Genomic DNA, 21,741 nt, shown 5'->3' on the forward strand with positions numbered 1-21,741 from the left:
AATCCTTACAGCCTCATTGGCAGAATTGAAATAAGTAAAGGTACTCAAATATATAGCATACAGTAGCATATAATAAATATCAATTATTTCTATAATTTCTGAGTTCTAATATTAAAACTTTCTGCTGGGTGTTCAAGGAGAAACATATAGTTTGTCTACTTATGCAACTACCTACATACTATGTATTCTTATAGCTATAGATACCGATGGGAATCTAAATATACATATAAGCATGTGTGTGTTTCCAGATGTCTACTTCAAACAGGATGTGTGACGTCTATCTCTTTCAACTCTGCTGCTAGTTTGAAGCCACCTTCACTTGTAACATTCCAGACTACATAATGTCGTCTCATAATTCACATAAACAAACCTGCAGTGAATCACTGGTTCTCCTCCTTTCCACTTTCCCAGGCTTGGCGACTTCCTTCCCATAATCAAGCCACTGCTCAAGTCCTTGAGAAACAAAGGGAGTCAAATATTGTTAAGCAGATATGGCTGTGCCCAATCTCAAATCCACATCTTCACAAGAAAGAAAAGGAAAACAAAATCCACATCTTCCCCAGTCTAAGAATCAGTAATTCAGGGCAGGTGTTTGAAACATCAGTTAAGATGCCGTTTGGGACACCTGTGTCCCATGTTGCTGTTCCTCAATTCTGAGCCATGCTCTGCTTTCTATTTCAGCTTCCAGCTAATGCACATCTTGTGCGACAGTAGGTAATGGTGCAAGAACTTGGGTCCCTGCCATCCACATGGGAGGTCCCTTCTCCCAACTTCAGCTTGGCTTATCCCTGGCTGTTGCACTGCCTCTCTCCTTGCTCAATTTCTCTCTCTCTCTCTCTCTCTCTCTCTCTCTCTCTCTCTCTCTCTCTCTCATGTGTGTATGTGTGTGTCTGCCTTTTGAGTAAATGAAACTTATTTTTAAAACTATAGCCTCTCCCCCATGTAATGGCCTTCTGTACATCACCGACATGAAATAAATATCATTCAGTTTCACACAGCACGTTCTTGAAGATGTCTTGAAGATGGAATTCTTTTGATGCTATTCTCTTTGGGAAAAAAATGCAGTTAGAAAGTAAAATTCTTCACGATAGTCATCTTTGTGGAAAATACCATACTACGTGAGAAAATGTGTCTGGCTCTAACTCTTGTCTTTTCTCAGTTTTTTATTCTTTATTCCTTTACTCTTTTAATTTTCCCATTTCGTCCTCTATCTTCAAACATTCCTGGAGTTAGTGTGCCAAGCCCTTTGAAGCACACGGATAAACACACCATTCATTTTGTAAAGGTTAATCACCAAAAGTCAGTTTCCAGGTGTTTAAATGCTAATGAATTAAAGGACAGGGAAATAATGTATAGATCATAAATCATCGTATTTTTGATGGTATCATGCAAAAGCATCACTGGAGAGTGATAAAATTCGGCATGTTCTATGTCCTTTGGTCTCATTAATGCCTTACAAAAGGCAAAAGAGGCCGGCGCCGCGGCTCACTAGGCTAATCCTCCGCCTTGCGGCGCCGGCACACCGGGTTCTAGTCCCGGTCGGGGCACCGATCCTGTCCCGGTTGCCCCTCTTCCAGGCCAGCTCTCTGCTGTGGCCAGGGAGTGCAGTGGAGGATGGCCCAAGTGCTTGGGCCCTGCACCCCATGGGAGACCAGGAGAAGCACCTGGCTCCTGCCATCGGATCAGCGCGGTGCGCCGGCCGCAGCGCGCTACCGCGGCGGCCATTGGAGGGTGAACCAACGGCAAAAAGGAAGACCTTTCTCTCTGTCTCTCTCTCTCACTGTCCACTCTGCCTGTCAAAAATAATAAAAAAAAAAAAAAAAAGGCAAAAGAACCCTCAAATGATGTTTTAAAGAACATACCTGGCTGCATGTGCATAAACTCCATGGCAACACTTTTTCCTCAAGGATTTAAGATCACCCTGTACCTTTTCAACTGCAGATCATTATGAAACCAATAATATGGACTGGTCTTTGAAACTGCAAACCTGTGTAGATTTCTGCTTTACAAGGTAGCCACCCATCATCAAATTGCAAATAACATTTGAGCTCAAATTTCCCAGAGAGGGTTAGCATCTCTTAGACAGAAGAAAAGTCTTTTAAGATAGACAATTAAAAATTACAACTGCATTCTGGATACAGTTGCTTTAATTTTTGTCTTGTTTCCATTTGGTTCTTGGCTTCACTCTCATAAGCAGACGGGCACAGACTAGTGGTTAAGACTTGTGGAGTGGCATCTGGGCTACTCAAGAATGATCACTAGCCCTGTCATCTTCAGCAAGTGGCATAATCCCTCCTAGTCCAAGCAGGCCCGCCCTGTACACGCAGTGTGAACCTCAAGGGGCTGTTGCCAAGAATGGGGAAATCAAGGCAAAGTGCTGAATACAGGGGCTAGCAGAAAGACTATTCTCTGGGACTGCCAGGTACTGTTTGGTATGTAATTATCATCATAGTGAATATCCCATTAAATATTCTGTGTATTTATTTTCTACCTAATTGGATATTATAAATATTTCTCAAGTTTTACATAGTTGCCATAATTGGAATGCTCAATAATTCATTCAGGTAATAGATGTCACCTTTTGTTTAACCTGTCCCATGTTGGACAACAAGACTTTTTCCAAGGGCCAGCGTTGTGGCACGGAGGGTCAAGCTGCTGTCTGTGACATTGGCATCTCATATGGGCACTGGTTTGTGTCCCAGTGGCTGGACTTCCAATCTGGCTCCCTGCTGTTGGCCTGGGAAAAGCAGCAGAAGAAGGCCCAAGTGTTTGGGTCCCTGCCACCCACATGGGAGACACGGATGGAATTCAAGGCTCCTGGCTTCAACCTGGCCCAGCCCTGGCCTTTGCAACCATTCTGGGAGTGAACCATTGTGTTATCATGAAACTGTAAGCTAAAATTAATATCTTGAGTTCTTGCCTCAAGCTTAGAGAAGCACTCTGAACTTAGTTATATATACAAGACGGCAACATGATAAAGCTCAGAATTTATTTGGGGAAGTGAGAGAAATACACAGGAACGTGAGGGCTTTATTTAAGGGAAGGGGCGTCAGAAAGATGAATGGGGAGTTCCATACCAGGCAGAGAGCAGACCCAGGGCCACATGCGGGAATCCACAGGCCAGACAGGCACAGAGCAGCCCTGTGGGCAGACCCAGCCGCAAATATGGGCATTGCTCCTGCAAACGGCAAGGCGGTGGGGTCAGAGCACTCCACGCCTCTTATTCATTTCCAAAAGGGTAGTGTTACATAGTCTGAGTAGTCTGATCGGCAGGAGGGCGTATACAGGTGAGATCAGGTAGGGGTGGGGTAGCTTGGCCTTGGCTCATGAATCTAATCCTATCTGCCTGCCAATATTAAATGGATGGAAGAGCTCCCTCTCTCTGTCTCTTCCTTTGTAACTCTGACTTGAAAATAAATAAATCTTTAAAAAAATCCTTCTCCAGTTTTGAATTTTAATGTGCATACACATACACACACATTAACATCCCCACTCATGCACCTTTTCCTGAATTTAAGATTGCAAACCCAAGGCTGGTGTTGCGGTACAGTGGGCTAAACCACCACTTGTGCTACCAGCATCCCATATGCCTGCCAGTTCAAGTCCCAGCCTCCTCACTTCCAGTCCCCGCTAACGCCCCAGATAAAGCAGCAGCAGATGACCAAAGTACCTGGGCTCTTGCCACGCCACCCATGTGAGAGATCTGGTTGGAATTTCTGGCCCACCCCCAGCCATTGCAGTCATTTGGAGAAAGAGCTAGCAAAGGGAACATCTCCTTGTCTCTCTGCCTTTCCCTCTCTCTCTCTCTATAACTCTGCCTATCGAGAAAACAAAAAAAAAAAAAAAAAAAAAATTTAAAAAAATTACCAAATCCAGGAAAGATTTCCAGAATATTGATGCCTATATAGGAATATATTTATGTCTCTTGATAAATTGCTTCCCAAATGATGCTTATTAAAAAAAAAAAAAACTTACTGCTATCAGCAATGTAAAAGGTTGACCATTCCAGTGTAATTTTGTGTTATCATTTTCTGTTGAAATAGAAAAAATGCAGAATGATGACTTTCCACTAGTGTTCTTTACATCTCAGGCTAAACCTTGTAATGTTTATTCACTGAAGCCACTTCCTGTCTGATGTTCAGTGCTTGTTTTTTCTTTCTTTCTTTCTTTCTTAATTATGTGTATGCACTCTTTATATATAAATGACATTCATCTCTTTTGTTAATTACTCCAGTGTGCTGTTTCCCTTTTAAACCACAGATAATAGTAATTTTTTTCTCTTACGTCTCAAGAGCAGGAATTGCATTTTGTTACATTCATGTCTTTGGCCATGTGGAAGATACCAGAGCTGACTCTGGTTTTTCCTTTCTAAGGAATCTATCATATCATTTCTAATCTTTCTGAGCCAAAGTCTCTCCATGAGTACATTCTCCGACACACTCCAGTCCCCTGAAATTGCACCAAGAGCTGGTGATCAGATCACACCATCCCTGATAAACCCTCTGCTGGGTGTGACTGCTCCTCCAGGCGCCGGCAATGGCTCTGCTGTTCAAGCTCCGGATGTCAGTGGGAACTGTGTGCCCCTCATCCTCAGGAGACACTGGGTTTTATGCCCACCCATTACTTTCTGTTCACTGGCACCAATTCACATAGTGCATCAATTTTCTTTCATTTTTGTTTCTCAACTCCTATGGCAAAGTTTAGCACTAGAAAATATGTGACATGACTTGGTGATGAAGCAGCAGCTTCCCGCTGAAGGTTCAGAGCAAGAGGCGTGTTTCTTTTTTTCCTTTCAAGAAAGAAAGCCATTGAGCTACCAGCTGTTCTCCTACAAAAGATGTGGCAGCATTAGCCACGCAGATATTCTGCAGTTGTTCACTGGCCGTAATGAAAAAAAAAAAAAAAGGATTTCATCTTTTATTTAAGGCTCCACTACATGAACCTTCCAGGAAGTGGCTGCAGATCCCAAGCCGTCCCTAACCTTGACCAGTAATGAGGCATGTTAACTTTGTAGTGGATAAACGGAGCTGAGAGGCCATATTCAACCCTTGTGAAGGTCAGGCCCCTATTTTTTGATTCCTTCTATGACTATAGAGAGGTGCATAAATAGAAGGACATTGTTTTTTAAAAGGCTACACGACATTAAAATGCGCTGCATTCTACTGGCAAATATCATCAAGTGTCACCTGAAAGACCTGCCTGCCACACTCCTTAGGAATTTCCAATTTTACCATGAGAATAGCAGGGGAGTGGTGACTCCCTTCTCCTGAGCTCCCAGTTTACTGTAAAACAAAACAAAATAGGTACAACCCCCCCCACCCCACCCCGCCGCCGCCGCAACCCGTTGATGGCTCTTTTAGTTTATCATGAGCCAGCCAGACTGGGTAAAAAGATTACAAATCAGGGGCCAGCTCAACAGGCTAATCCTCTGCCTAGCGGTGCTGGCACACCAGGTTCTAGTCCTGGTCGTGGTGCCGGATTCTGTCCTGGTTGCCCCTCTTCCAGGCCAGCTCTCTGCTATGGCCCAGGAGTGCAGTGGAGGATGGCCCAAGTGCTTGGGCCCTGCACCCCATGGGAGACCAGGAGAAGCACCTGGCTCCTGGCTTCAGATCAGCGCGGTGTGCCGGCCATTGGAGGGTGAACCAATGGCAAAAGGAAGACCTTTCTCTCTGTCTCTCTCTCTCACTGTCCACTCTGCCTGTCAAAAGTAAAAAAAAAAAAAAAAAAAAAGATTACAAATCAGGTCTTTTGATGGGTTTGTCCCTGCCTTGCGCTGATTGACAGGTTTTTTTCTCCCAAAATTGTGTTAACAAACTCCACTACCTGGGACCGGAGCTGTGGCATAGGGGGTAAAGCCACCACCTTCAGTGCCAGTGTCATATATGGGTGCTGGTTCAAGTCCTGATTGCTCCACCTCCAATCCAGCTCTCTGCCATCTTCTGATGGCCCAAACCCTTGGGCCCCTGCACCCTCGTAGGAGACCTGGAAGAAGCTCCTGGCTCCTGGCTTAAGATCAGCGCAGCACTGGACCTTGCTTTTCCTAAGGGATACACAAAAATATTGAGATGATTAAAATGATGAGGTCATGTGTGGGAGGGAGAGAGAGAGCTCGAGAACCTGTAGACACCAAATACAGGAACCATCCTTAATTTATGCCTCTCTGTCCCTTCCCCTGACCCCACCTACTTACTAAGGCCCAAGATAACTGGTCCTTAAAAGCAGTCTCTCCAGATTCTCTTGCTTTTGCAAGTCTGCAGCCTTCCTTCTTTTGATTACAGCTCACTTGGCAAACCCTTCACTCCAGACACCCAGGTGATGGTTCTAAAAAGCAAATACACACGCTTTATTTGGAATTTTGCTTTTTTGCAATTCTTTATTTTGCAAAGCAAAACCTTTGCTTTCTCCTTCATGGAGAGGAAAGACTCCCATCTTATGATGAGGTGGCAGAGGGGCTCCACACAGTGGGGAAGCAGCTGGGAATCAGATTTCGGCTCAGGGGCACATTCTACAGCAGAACACACAGTGGTCACTGTCATGCCCAGTTCAGTTGTCCCCAAAGACCACCAAGGAGCCAATACCGCTGTAAAGCCAAAAACAAACACCAAAGAGACTCACAAAAAGACACTGAGCAAAACAAAAGAGACAAAAATGGAACGTCAGCCTTACGCCACACTGTGGGAGCAACCCGCTTCGTTCCTACTAAGGTGGGGAGCCTCGTCCCCTACTAAGGGAGGAATTGTAACGTCTTCCAAGACCCCCGGTCAGCGGCCCTCCGGCGCGTCTGCCTAGGCCCTTTGCCAACCCTACAGAATACAGACTGATAATTACCAAAAGTGCCAATACAGACAAGACAGGACAAGAACGAATACACATATACTGACCAGTCGGCTTTCAACTCTCCAGTTCAGGAGTCCTTCGGTTTTGGGGATCCCAGATGAGCCCCCAAGATGTTATGCCCAGTTCAGTTGTCCCCAAAGACCACCAAGGAGCCAATACCGATGTAAAGCACACGAGAATTTTATTGCAGGTCCGGGCCTGGACTCTCAATCAATACCGATGCAGCGGGTCTGAATTGAGAGCCCCAACCCTTCCGTTAACAGGGTTCTTATAGGGTTTTCAGAGACATTCTATACATCATGGTACCATTTAGCAAATCATCTCATCCCGCGGGAAATTCAAAGGGCATCTCTTAGAATTGATTAGTGCATCCAGTGGTGGGAACGGACCTAGTAAAGGTGGTTGGATGGCTTTGGGGTTGATGCCTTTTAAATTGATTGGCCGAAGCATAGGGTCCGAGCTGCTGGGGTGTATGTGCTGAACTGCAGGGTCTCGGGTAGCTATCAATGACCTTATCTGCCCTGAGAAGACACCAGGAACTCTAGGTATTTCTCTGTTATCTGCTAATCAGCTGTTGCTAGGAGAGTTTACCGCAAGGGGAGTTCATTTATTTACTTTTAGGAGCTTCTAGCTTAGGGTTCAGGGCCTGGTCAGGCCCAAGTTACAAGATGGAGGCCTAAGTTAAAATAGTTACACCTTGATTCAGGCTCAGGTCTCACAGTTACCCTTTCAGAAGGGCCCAGCATTGCCGTTCCTGAGCCATGGTCTAACCAGGACTGCCTCTCCACCATCCCGGCCAGCAGCTTCAGATGAACTTTCCCCACCACTAAGTCACTGTTGTTCACCCATTTCCTTTCCAGCTTCTGGAATTTTTGTGGATGTCACCCTTCTTTCAGTCTCTGCTCTTGTTATTTAGGCTTTTACAAATGGCTATTTGGTCATCTTTATGGGACTCTAGAGGACAAGGAAATATATTTACGTATTCAGTTTCCCATCGTTACCAGCAATCCACCAAACTTTGTGTTTTTTTTTACACGAATGCAGTAAAACAGGCACACACAGATCCATAAATGCATCCACATAGCATTTGTCTAAGGAAGGGAAAGGATACTTCTAGATTCTATCATTTTTAATGTGTCGAGTTATAGTGTCTGGCAAATATAAAATCTCACATTTTATTTTTATTAATGTTAATTTTTTATTTCCATCTACTTGAAAGCAGGCGTGGAGAGAGAGAAAGAGAGTTCAGTTCACTCACCAAATGCCCCCAGCAGCCAGGGCTGAGATAGGCCAAAGCCAGAAGCCCAGAATTCATCCAGGTCTCCCACCTGGGTAACAGGGGTCTAGGCACTTGAGCCATTATCTGTTGCCTCCCAGGTGCACAGTAACAAGAGTTGGATTGGAAACAGAACAGCCAGGATTCCAAACCAGCTCTCCAATATAGGATTTGGGTGTCCCAAGAGGGCAGTTTAACCTACTGCATTGTAACACTCACTTTATATTGCATTTTAATATGGAACTTCATAAAATAGTCCTAAAATGTGGTTTACTGATTTTTTAACGCTCTTCAGTCAGTGGAGCTAACTAATAAAATTTTTAAAAACATATTCGCAGGTTCACTCATAATGTATTGTCCAGAGTCAAACTGTGTGTTTTGTTTGCAGTATTTGTAAATTATGAAATGCAATATTTCATAGTGTGCCACCGGCTTCACGTTCATAAGTATTGTTTTCATTTTGAGATTTATGTAAGTGTCTGAAAGGCAGAGAGAGACAGGGACACACACACACACACACACACAGAGGGGGAGAGAGAGAGAGAGAGCGAGAGAGAGAGCAGCTATTTGCCATCTGCTGATTCACTACCCAAATGGACACAGCAGGTGCGGTTAGATCAGGCAAAAGTCAGGATCCAGGAACTCCTCCCAGGAGTCTCTCAAGTGGGTCACAGGGACTCGGGTACTGGAACCAACATCTACCTCCTCCCAGGTCCATTCCTGTGAGGAGTCAGATGGGTTATTAGGCAGTCAGGCTGGTCCCAGTGGAAATGTAGGGTGCAAAATGTTTTCTTCTCCCTAAAGTTACCATTAGCAAGGTCAGAAGTGCCTGCCTGCCCACTCCTTGACAGCTTTACCATAAGAATAGCAAGGGAGTGGGGATTCCATCCTGAATCCCCAGTTCACTGTAAGACAAGTCACCTACCCTACCCCTCCGGCAGATAAGATCCCAGATCAGGTCTTCTGATGGGTTTTGTCCTTGCCGTGTAACCGAGTAAGTGATTTTCTTCCCCAAAATTGTGCTGAAAATTCCAGTACCAACAACTCCTTCAGGTTTTGCCTCTCTTGGAGCCCCCTCCAGGCCTCTCTGGATGGAGGTCTCTGACTTGAATAAATCTTGCTTTTAAATGCATCTGGCTTTGCTCTTTGCCTTGTCCACTTGAGAATTCTTCTTCCATGTGAGACAAAGAACCAAAGTAATACTTTCTCCCCACCCCCACCATTTCAACCGTAACATTAGCAGGAAACTGGATCAGAAGCACAGAAAAGCCGGAACTGGGACCAGGCACTCCATTCCAGGAGTGCAAATGTCCCAAACAGCTGCACCAAAATGCCTGTTCCCATAACTATTGTTTTTAATTGTGGTAAAATAGTCTATTGTACTGATACGTCATGATTTACTGATTCATTTCTATGTTGTTTCTATAACATAAATAAAATCCCATGCATATCTTTGTGCAAGTAGGAACAGCTATGCTGGGTTTAGTTACAGGTTTTAATTTTTAAATGTATCTGTGTGTATGTGTGTGAGAGAGAGAGAGAGAGCAAGAGAGCAAGAGAGAGGGAGAGAGAGAGAGAGAGAGAGACTCATCTGCTGATTCACTCCCCAAATGCCTGCAATGGCTAAGAGTGGGCCAGGGCCCAGGATGGAAGCCAGATACTCAGTTCAGGCCTCATACATGGGTGCAGGAGCCCAATTACTTTAATTATCTCCACCGCCTCCAGTACCTGCATTAGCAGGAAGTTGAAGTCAGGAGACAGAGCTAGGAGTCCTCTGATGTGGAATGCAAGCATCTCTACTGGGGTCTTAACTACTGGGCTAAACACCCACCACGAGCTATCATTTTCAAGAAATGATTTTAAATATCTAACTTCCAATCTTTATTATAAAATTATTCCTTTATTGTGGGGGAGATTGCATACCATCTCCCCATTTACCACTTAGTTATAAAGTTTCTAACTGGTTTGAAAGAACTCCTCTTTTATTAAGCAGGTGCTCACAGCATGCTGAAGGCCTACAGAGGATGAGACTTGACTTTTGCTGTCTTGGAGTTCACAAGTTAGTAGAGTACAGGTTTTACCAAGCCCCAGATGAGAGATGTTGGATGAGGATGTCGTGTCTGCCTGGGTGCAGGGAGGAGAGGGCATCCCAGGAGAATCAAAGGCAGGGAGGCACAGGCAGCCCTCTGCTTCTGCAGAGAATTGGTTCCAGGACCACTCCGCAGACACCAACATCTGCGAATACTCAAGTCCTATGTACCAAATGGCTTAGTATTTGTATAGAATCTGTGTGCATCTTCCCTTACACTTCAAATCATGTCTAGATTACTTATAATGCCTCATACAATGTAAATGCTATGAAAGTTGTTTTATATTGTATGTTTACAGAATAAAAACAAGGAAAAAAGTCTGTACATGTTCAAAACAGAGGTAATTTTCTTTCAAATGTGTTCAGTCTGTGGTTGGTGGAATTCATGGATGCAGAACCCATGAGTACTGAGTGACAATTATATTTGAAAAATACAAGAAATAAGAACACTCTTATCTCCTATATCATTGTTACTTTAAAAAATTGTTTAGGGGCAGACATTTAAGACAGCACATGGGGTGCCAGCATCCCATACCAGAGTGTCCAGGTTTGAAGACCGGGTCTGCTCCTGAATCCGATCTTCTACTAGCGTGCACCCCAGAAGGCAACAGGTGATGGCTCCAGCAATTGAATCCCTTGCTATTCATGTGGGAGAAATGGGATCAATTTCCAAGTGCTGACTTAAGCTTAGTCCAGCCCCAGCCCTTGTGTGCATTTTGTGAGTGAATCAGGGGATAAAAATTATATCTGTTTCTTGTTCTCTGCCTCTCAAACACATGTTTCAGCATATTTAATATTTTTCAATGCATGTGTATAATCAGATTTGTTAATGAATCTTTGGGTTATGAGAACAGCTCTGAGAACGACCCCAAGACTATCTGGATCTTCATGGGAGACTTGGCTAAAGGCATAACAAAGCTTCCATAGCTGATACCTCTCCATAGGAGCAGTTATGCAAGCACATCAAAAAATGGTTTTTTTTCTAACCATAAGCAATCAATAAAGAAGTATTTGATTAAGACAACACGGCATTAAAGCTGTATTCTCAAAGTGCCTCCCAGAACGGCTTTGGCTGTCGTAGGTTATAATGGCAATGCATCCCTGCTCATTATTCTGAGTAAAGAGTCTAGTCATTTGGCTTTTAATGACAGACATGGAATGGGTCTGCTGGGAATGTTTCTGGCTTCATTCCTGATGCAGAAATACTTTTAATATACAGGACTTCATAAAATGCTATGATCCTTGCTTCATACGCTTGCATTGAGACAGGAAGAGTCAACATTTCTACCACAAGGCCATGAGCGCTCCAGTGTTGTTTAGACAACATTTCCTCATTGAAACACACATGAGACAGCACTGTGGTGCAGCGGATTAAGCTGCCACCTGCAACACCAGAGCTCTGGTTGGAGTCCTGGCTGGTCCACTTCCACTCCAGCTCTCTGCTATGGCCTGGGAAAGCAGTGGAAGATGACCCAAGTGTTTGGGCCCTTGCCATTTACATGGGAGCTTCTGACTTCTTCCTGGACCAACTCATGCCATTGCAACAATTTTGGGACTAAACCAATGGATGGAAGATCTCTTTCTATCTCTGTATCTCCCCCCCCCCCCCGCCCTCTCTTTTTTACCCTGTCTTTAAATAAATAACATAACTCTAAAAATAAACATGCATGAGTGAGCAGAATGTCAAGGACTTGATTCTTTTCTCCAGGAGCTTATAGAACATTTGAGGCACTCATTATGCTTAGAAGACTTCATTCCATGACCTACTTGCCTGCATATACCTACACTTGCTCTCACTAGAGTGTAAGTTCCATGACTATGTTGTAGTCCTCCTTGTATCTGTAATGTGTGCACATGATAGAAGCTCTTGAAAATGGAAGAGTAAGTGGAGTAATGTTAACTAGGTGAAAGAATATGTGCATGATGGGATGGCCCTGTGGTATAGCGGGTAAAGCCGCCACCTGCAGTGTCAGCATCCCATATGGGCTCTGGTTCAAGACCCGGCTGCTCCACTTCTGATTCAGCTCTCTGCTATGGCCTGGGAAAGCAGTAGAGAACAGCCCAAGTCCTTGGATCCCTGTACTTTCATGGGAGAACCTGGAAGAAGCTCCTGGCTCCTGGCCTCTCTTTAACTGCCTTCAAATGAATACATAAATCTTTAAAAATAAATAAATAAAAATAAAAAAGAATATGTGCCTGGATGGGATGTGTGTATATACTACTATCTGTGGATGTGTGTATATACCATTATATATGGATGTGTGTAGATACCACTATCTGTGGATGTGTGTAGATACCACTATCTGTGGATGTGTGTAGATACCACTATAATTCTGCTGCTCTACGTGAGTCATGGAGAAACACAAGAGCCTTTGGTGATGGAGATGTGGTGTCCAACTGAAAAAATGAAAATAACAGGACTGCTGCTGTGGCGTAGCAGGGTAAGCTGCCACCTACAGCACCAGCATACGATATGGGCACCAGTTCAAGTCCCAGCTGCTCCACTTCCAATCCAGCTCTCTGTTGTGGCCTGGGAAAGCAGCAGAAGACGGCCCAAGTCCTTGGGCCCCTGCACCCATGTGGGAGACCTGGAAGAAGATCCTGGCTGCAGATTGGCCCAGCTCCAATCATTGCAGTCATTTGGGGATTGAACCAGTGGATGGAATAACTCTCTCTCTCTCTCTCTCTCTCTCTCTCTCTCTCTGTAACTCTGCCTTTCAAATAAACTATATATATATATATATATATATATATATATATATATATATATAGGCTGCTAGCGAAGCCAGCTTGTGGACTTGGGCTATGTGTAAGCTTGAAGCATGCAAAGAATTCCTGGGAAGAAATGCAATTAAAGCTGCACAGGAATGACAGGATTACAAATATAAGCAAACCTCAGCTTCAGTGACCAGCTTACTATGGCAGTGAGAGTTGGGTATGTGAAGGAGAAAGAATAATCATCCAATAGCAAGTGCCTAAGTGCTAAGAGCTATGAATAAGGCTAAAGGACTCTAGAATACTCCCAGTAGGCAATAAGAAAACATCCTCATTATAAAATAAATAAGAAGGGCACTGGCAGCATCAGATTTATGCATTTGAGAACTCATACTAGTGGCAGCATCGAGGAGAAAGAGAAATCTGGGGAGACGGACTCCAATGCCTGTGATTGGGTATTTGGTCCTTAAGGTCTTAATTAGCCGCACAGAGGGTAGAAACTTAACTCAATCATGGTGTCTGGTGGCGGAGCCTTTATGGAGTGATCAGATTAAATTAGGCTGTTAGGGTGGGGCACTCATGAGTGGATCATAATGGCTTGATGAGGACAGCCATACGGATGCATTCTCCCTCATCCATGTGATTCCTTGTACAACCTTGGGACTCTACCAGCAAAAACACCTCTGTCAGGTGCCCAACCAGTGAGGCCGCCCAGTCTGGGGCTGTGGACCTCCAGAATCCTAAGCTAAAATAACCTTCTCTCTTTAGTAAGTAATTGCCTCATGTACTTCACTGCAGTAACAAAAAACCGACTAAGACACCACTTATTAATGTGTTGCAGTGCAATGTGTGAGTTTGAAATAGGGCATGAGCCTGGGTTGTATGCTGAAAACACAGTCCTAGCTTGACAGATAGCTTACTGGCAGGAGCATGCAATTATAAGCATCAAGAAGAGCAATGCAATCTGATAGAGACTAGAGAGTCATAGAAGAGCTCAGTAAGAACTGAATGTACTGCGCCAACCCCAGGAAAGACTTGTGCTTACCACATAAAGAGGGCTGACAGACGCTGAGGGTAGTAGAGAAGGGTGCCAGACAGAGAGGAGGGCCTGGGCACAAGCCATCTTTTAGTGGGGAAGTGAACCACACACCAACTTCCAGGTGGCTAGAACAAATGGAGTGAAGGGACACTAGTTCTTTATGTGTTATCCTCATCCGAAAATAAAATATCTGGGCACTTCAGAGCCTAGTCGAGTTGAAATATAAAATTAACAAAGGGCCGGCGCCGCGGCTCACTAGGCTAATCCTCCACCTTGCGGCGCCGGCACACCGGGTTCTAGTCCCAGTCGGGGCACCGGATTCTGTCCCAGTTGCTCCTCTTCCAGGCCAGCTCTCTGCTGTGGCCAGGGAGTGCAGTGGAGGATGGCCCAAGTGCTTGGGCCCTGCACCCGCATGGGAGACCAGGAGAAGCACCTACCTTCGGATCAGCACGGTGCGCCGGCCACAGTGCGCTAGCCGCGGCAGCCATTGGAGGGTGAACCAACGGCAAAGTAAGACCTTTCTCTCTGTCTCTCTCTCTCTCACTGTACACTCTGCCTGTCAAAAAAATAAAAAATAAATTAACAAAGACAGATAGATGGTAGAAAGCTATATATAATTAACGATGATGATACATGATAGATAGATGATAGATAGATAGATAGATAGATAGATAGATAGAACAAATAGAGGCATCCTTGCAATTGAGATTATCTAGTTTTCAAATCCAAGTAAAAGCAAAATTCTTGGAAAAAAGAAAGAGAAAACAGCAATCAAGAATCACTTGCTTTTTGCTTGATTTAGCACAAAAATGAATTGCACTCAACATCATACATGGCAGGATATTCTAGCTTCATACATTCCTGGAAAAACATCAATCACCAGTAGCCAATCAAGAAATGACTTTAAGCATAGAAGACAGTGAAAATAGCTCTTTGCTAATATCTACACACATTGTATTGGGGATTTGCTTTGCTGTCTCTTTGGTTTTCATTGGCTTGGAGGAGACGCACTGCCCAAGACCACAGTCTTTCCTCACTTTTCCATGGTAAAATCTATTTTGGGTACCAGCTTCAACCCCATTACTGTCTTCACATAATCAGTGATGGCGAAATTGTCCCTTGGAGCAGTATCATGTCTGACTGGATCCCACCTGGGGAGGCGCAGAGAATCCATAGTCATGGTGGACCTTACTGCATGTATGTCCCTAAACCCTTTGTCGCATAGACCTTTTTTTCCAATAAATGGAATAATTATTTGAAAAAAACTTTTGCTTGCTGACATTGATCATTTTTAATAGAAATCCATGCATCAGACAGTTAAGACTGTCCTCCTGAAAAAGGTTGAGGCTAAGAAGGAACAAATCCAAGGAAGTGGAAGAGAGCCCTGTGATCCCACATCTATAAACATTCCACACAAACAATAAAGGAAAGAAAACTTCGACCCTAAAGGCCAGCAAAGGACAAACACAAATCAATTCACAAACGAGGAATTAGAACATAAATTGGTGGGAAGGGGCTGAGGATTTCAACTTCTCTAATAAAAATTAAAAAAAGGAAGCAATTGAAAAATGAGAAGCAATTTTTCACCCATCTAATTAACACACATTAAAAATTTAAAAGACAAGAGAAAATAGAAAATGATGTTTGAAAGAGTTTGGCTTAACTTACTTTCCTGCATGGCTCTAGGGAGTGTTAATTAGCAAAACCTTTTTAGGAACAATTTAGCAACGTGTATCACAGGCCTTTAAAACATTCTTACCTTTTGACACATTAATTCCACTTCCAGGGCACAAATTAAAATGATGCAATCCTGAAGCACATATGAAGTTCATGCAAAAAGCACTTGATTGAAATTGTGCCCATTGATACACTGAAAGCAACTGAAAGTTGGATTTATGAGAATGTTTTAAAAAACAAGATTGGGCTATAGTGAAACTCAAAATTTAACAATCAAAAGTATCATCAAAATATGCAAAAAAAGTATCAAAATTGCAAAGCTGATTTATAAAACTGGAATGAAATCATGAGAGAATATATCCCTCTTATTTTTATGTTTGTATTTTATATAGGCGATCTGTATTATTTTAATTGTTTATATATATTTTTAAGATTTTATTTATTTATTTGATAGGTAGAGTTATAGACAGTGAGTGGAAGAGGCAGAAAGGTCTTCTCTCTGTTGGTTCTCTCCTCAAATGGTTGCAATGGCAGGAGCTGCACCCATCCAAAGCCAGGAACCAAAAGCTTCTTCCGGGTCTCCCATGTGGGTGCAGGGGCCCAAGCACTTGGGCCATCTTCCACTGCTTTCCCGGGCCATAGCAGAGAGCTGGATGGAAGAGGAGCAGCCAGGACTAGAACCGGCAACCATATGAGATGCCGGGGCCACAGGCGGAGAATTAACCTACTGCACCATGGAGCCGGCCCCATGTATTATTATAATTGTTAGAAGAAAAGGTTACTTAAAACAACATCATGGAATTGACTATGAAGTATTATGTGACAAATCACTGAAGAGAAACCAAGCAGAGACTATAGCTACACCAGTCTGGCCTGAAAGTGAAGGGCATTTGCTTGTGTCACTCCTGCCCCACCCAGACAGGTGGCCCTAGACTTGGAAATCATTTGTAATCTGATGGCACCCAGCAGGTCCTTAGAATCCCTCCTGGCCCAACAGGGGAGATGCGTGGTCATTTTGGAAGAAATTCAAATCACATTGGATGAGAGCAAGTCACAATCATAGCTAAAGCAAATTGTAGCAGCCAATAAAAGACCTATACTCCTAGGCCAGAGTTAGAAGGAATTCTCTAAAGATAGTCTATCAGCTCCCCATGAGGGATGTCACTTCCATCAAAGCACAGACCTCTGTTGTCTGCTCTATCTTTGTGATATCCAACTTTATTACGTGGTAAGTGCCCAAGAAATACGTGGTAAGTGAACACATAAACTCACTAGGGCAAGCCAGAAACCCAGGCGCATTCTTAAGTTTTCCCTCTGGCCTCAGCCCCATAGCCAGCCCATTCCTTAGGTTCTTTCATCAAATGTATTTCCAGTTGTCCTGTCCCCCATCCACAGCACACCTCTCACTCCAGGCCAGAGTCTCTCTGCTACAGAGAACTTCCACAGCCTCTTCCTATCAGTTTTGCCCTGTCTCATCCTCTTCCTATGCATTCCCTACAAATCAGCAAGATTGATGATCTCAAGGCCCAATCGGATCAGGTCATTCTGCTACTGAACTTCAAAGTTTTCCAGTTGCTCCAACTCCTTATCACGGTGCTCAATCGCTGGCTTCAAGTGCTGCTTGCCATTTCCTCCCAATTCTCAGTGCGCACTGCTCTCTGTGTACCTCACGTAAGATCACAGTGCTCTGCTCCCAGCTCCCCCAGTGTCTTCAATATCAAACTTCTTTCACACATTTTTTGGAAAGATTTATTTTATTTATTTGAAAGGCAGAGTTACAGCAAGAGAGACAGAAAAGAGAGAGAGAGAGAGAGAGAGAGAGAGAGAGAGATCTTCCATCTGCCACTTCACTCTCCAAGTGGCTGCAAAAGCCAGTGCTAGGCGATACCAAAGCCAGGAGCCAAGAGCTTCATCTTGGTCTCCCACGCAGGTGCAGGGGCCCAAGCACTTGAACCATCTTTCACTGCCTTCCTATGGATCAGAAGTGGAGCAGCTGGGACTTGAACTAACATAGGGATGCCAACAGTGTAAGTGGTGGCTTAACCTGATGTGCCACAACACCAGCCCCCTCAGGGAACATTTAGATATTGTTTCTGCTATACAGAAATGCACACCCTTTCCTTGCAATTTCAACTTATATAATCTATCCTCAAAGATACCATTCTTGACCACCTAACCCTTTAGTTACCACCTAACTCTTTAGACTTTCTTGGTATTTTACATATAATTCAATCTCTTCTGAGTTTTGATGTATTTATTTTTACTTTATTTGAAAGTCAGAGAGACAGGGAAAGATCTATCATCGGCTGATTTACTTCCTCAAAAACCTACAACACTGACAGCTGGGTCAGGCAGAACTCAGGAGCCTGGAATTCCACCCAGGTCTCCTGTGAGGGTAACACATTCCCCAATAGTTGAGCCTCCACCTGCTGCTCCCCTGCTGTGCATTTCTAGACAGTTTGATGGAAAGTGCGGGAGCTGGATTCGAAGGAGGCGCTCTGATATGAGGTGCATGCATCCCAAGCAACAACTTAGTCATTGAACAAAACACTGATCCTTTTTTAACTTTGACAACATTATGATAATTTGTAAATAGGCATATATTTATGTTTACAGTCTGTTCCTCCTACTCAAAAGGCACCCTGTGAGAGCTGGCACCATTTTCAGTCTTCTGGTCCATTGTATCCCAATATCTAAGTGCCAAGTTGTGCAGAACAGGCAGTTCATGTCTATTTGCTAAATGAATGAATAAGCTACTGAAGAGCGGAGTGATTGACAACACCAGTATATTGAACAAGGGAGGGATGGAATGGACCAACATGGAGTTAGGAAACAGCAAAGAACAATAAAGCAATAATAAAAGGAGCACTTAGCAGTATTAGCACATGTGCCTGGAGTTTTAGAGCAAAGTCCACTTAGTCCACTTTAAGTGCTAATGGAAAGAGATGTACTCAGAACCTTTTTATAAACTTTATATAATTCATTAGTGTGAATTATCTTTTAAAAATACATATATGAAGCTTATATTTTTAAAAATATTTCTTTATTAGAGAGACAGAGAGAGACAGATGGAGAAAGCTGCCATTTATTGTTGATTCCTCAATGCCTGAAATGGCAGGGACTGGGCAGAGTCTAAGCCAAGAACTCCATCCAGAGCTGCCACATGGGTGGTAGGAGCTCAACTATTCAATCCATCACCACTCCCAAGGTCTGCATTAGCAGGAAGGCGAACTCAAGAGCTGGAGCTGGACATTGAACCCAGGGGCGCTGATACAGGACACAGGCACTCTAACTTGTGTCTTAATTGCTAGACTAAATACCTATTCCATGATAAGCTTATCTTTGCTTCTTTGTTTTCAATAATTCTATTTTTTTTCCAGTCTGTTGGCACAGTACCCTGAGTCTTAAGAAAACTACTCATCCAACAGGATCAGACAGTGGGGCCCTGGCACCCAGGCTGAACAGAGCAGCTGAGACTCCCATTTGCAGATGGGGTCTGAACAGAGTCTATTTACATGTCTTAGAAGGGACCATCCCTTAAGAGAACACAGATGGCAGAGGACACTCTCTGGGACCGTTCTCTGAACATGTGGGGAAAGCAATTATAAAGGGATTTAAGTCAATGGCAGAAGCAGAGAGGTTAAGTCTCAATCCCTTCTGTGGTGTATTAAATGGTAAAATGAAAAAGCTTTGGGACATCAAACTAAACGCATCTGGCAAATGGTTTTTGGAAAGAGATGGGTTTGTGCATTTGGACTCCCATCAGCTGTGTAAGCGCTCCCTTCTGTAGCTGGTTACCTCTGCAAACCCCCTACAGGCTGCTGTGCCCGCCCACAAGCCTAGCACAGCCCAGCCGGGAAGAGAAGCTCTCCCGGGTGGCCCCGGAAGTAGCTTTCTCCAAGTCAGAGCACGTTGTAGTTGTTTGCTTCGTGGCCACAATGACCCTTTTGGTGGGAATCCAGCCCAGGGAAGCACAGTTTCCCAAAAGAATGAGGGGTTGGTTGACATCCGTGACTGGATAGCAGGACTCAAAAAGATAGTCTGTTGGCTGAATAATCATTTTGTTTTCTTTTTGGGTTCGCCAGTTATGTAAATTTGGAAACTGTATCTATTAATTGCCCAATTAGACATCTGGTAATCACTCTCTACAGAAATAGCCCAAATAATAGTGGCAAAGACTGGGTGCACTATTTTATTGTATCGCAAATAAAAATCTAATTTAGATTTAATAAAATCTAATCCCAGCTAATTTAATACCAATTGATCATCAACGGGGTACATTTTGTGGTCCATCAAGTATATAAGAGAGGTGTATAATTAACTAGAAATGGCGTCCACAAGGTTATAATTAAATCCTGGGTAACTTTTTAACTTTCAGCAAGTGTTTTAACTCTTAATTAACATTTCAGAAGATGATTTATAATATGATTTATTCAATGTCGATTGCACAGAGACCAGGGACAACTAAACAGAGGCATGGTGGAGTCTTCTATTTACAACATGTTTCTTCTTCAAAGCTAAGTAAATATCTTGTTGCAGAGTAAATAAGGCACACACATTCCATTTCAGTAAAAATTAATCATGAATTATGTGTTCATGTGATTGGATTTTATTACCATTCTGATCACAGGCATGCATTCAGTTATTTCATTTTTATTCAGCAGAGACCAAAGGAGTCTGAGAGAACAACAAAGAGAATTTGTTTAGTTGATCTTTTTCCACTTCCTTCCTGGACTCTAATCAGCACCCTTTCAGAAGCACGGAGGGTGGGGACCATGTTGGCCCTCTTCACTTTTGAATCCTTAGCTCGTTGCACACAGTCGGCCACTAGTGAGTCATTACTGGCTACAGGGATGAAGACAGCTACTCCAAGGAGCATAGGGAGGAGGGGATTCGAGTCTATAATATCTATGATGTTTAAGACATCTGAGCTCATATTCAGAATTCCCTTCCTTCTACGTTTGGCTGTGGTGAATTCTCTATGGTATTGACTTACGGCTTGGATGGACATGAAATGGGAGTGCTGCTGTGAGATTTCTTTTTTCTAAATATTTATTGATTTGAAAGGCAGAGTTACAGAGAGAGCTAGACACATACACACACACCGAGAGAAAGAAAGAGAGAGTGAGAGAGAGAGAATCTTCCATTCCCAAATGGCCGTAATCACTGGAGCTAGGCAGATCCCAAGCCAAGAGTCAAGAGCTTCTTGTAAGTCCCCCACATCGGTGCAGGGGCCCAAGCAGTTGGGCCATCCTCCGCTGCTTTTCCAGGTGTATCAACAAGGAGCTGGATTAGAAGTGGAACAGCTGGGACTCAAACTGGAGCCACAGGTGGCAGCCCTAACCACCATGCCACCTTGCTGGTTCCTGCTATGAGATTTCTAGAGGCTATTACAGGCAAAGAAGCATGGAGAAGACCCTGGACAAATGTTGGCCACCATCCATTTCCTCTGTAGCATTAATCACTATTATAATTTCACATGGATTTCATAATTGTCTTTCTTCCCAATCACATGATAAGTTCCATGACACCAGAACCAAATCTGGATTTGTTTTTTAGTTTTTGTTTCATTTTGTGTGTATTTGTGTGTGTGTGTTTGTGTGTGTAAGAGAGAGAGAGAGAGAGAAACACTCCCATGTGCCTGTCTAGTCCCCAGATGCCCACAGTGGCCAGAATCCAGATCCAGGGGAACTGAAGCCAGAAGTCAAAACTCAATCCAGGTCTCTGATGTGGGTGGCAAGGACCCAACCGCTGGAGCTGTCACTGCTACCTCCTGGGGTCTACATTAGAAGGAAGCTAGAGCCAGGAGCTGAGGTGGGTACCATAGCTCAGGCACTCTGACATGGGACGCTGGCATCCCAACCACAGTCCGAACCCTTAAACCAAATACCTCTCCACCAAAACACGGCTTAGCTCATCACTGTATCTCCAGCACATCATAGAAAAATTGTCACAATACTGGATTTCAGTGAATTTTAGGTGCCCATGCAATGACCAGATAACTGAAGCCGTTATCTTTATCCATCATTCAGAATGCCTGCTGTATTGGGTCCTCCAAATCTGGGTTCTTCAAAACAAGAACGGGAAACCAGAGCTCACGTCAAGGTT

Source organism: Lepus europaeus, chromosome 19, assembly GCF_033115175.1.
Source record: "Lepus europaeus isolate LE1 chromosome 19, mLepTim1.pri, whole genome shotgun sequence".
NCBI classification, from domain to species: domain Eukaryota; kingdom Metazoa; phylum Chordata; class Mammalia; order Lagomorpha; family Leporidae; genus Lepus; species Lepus europaeus.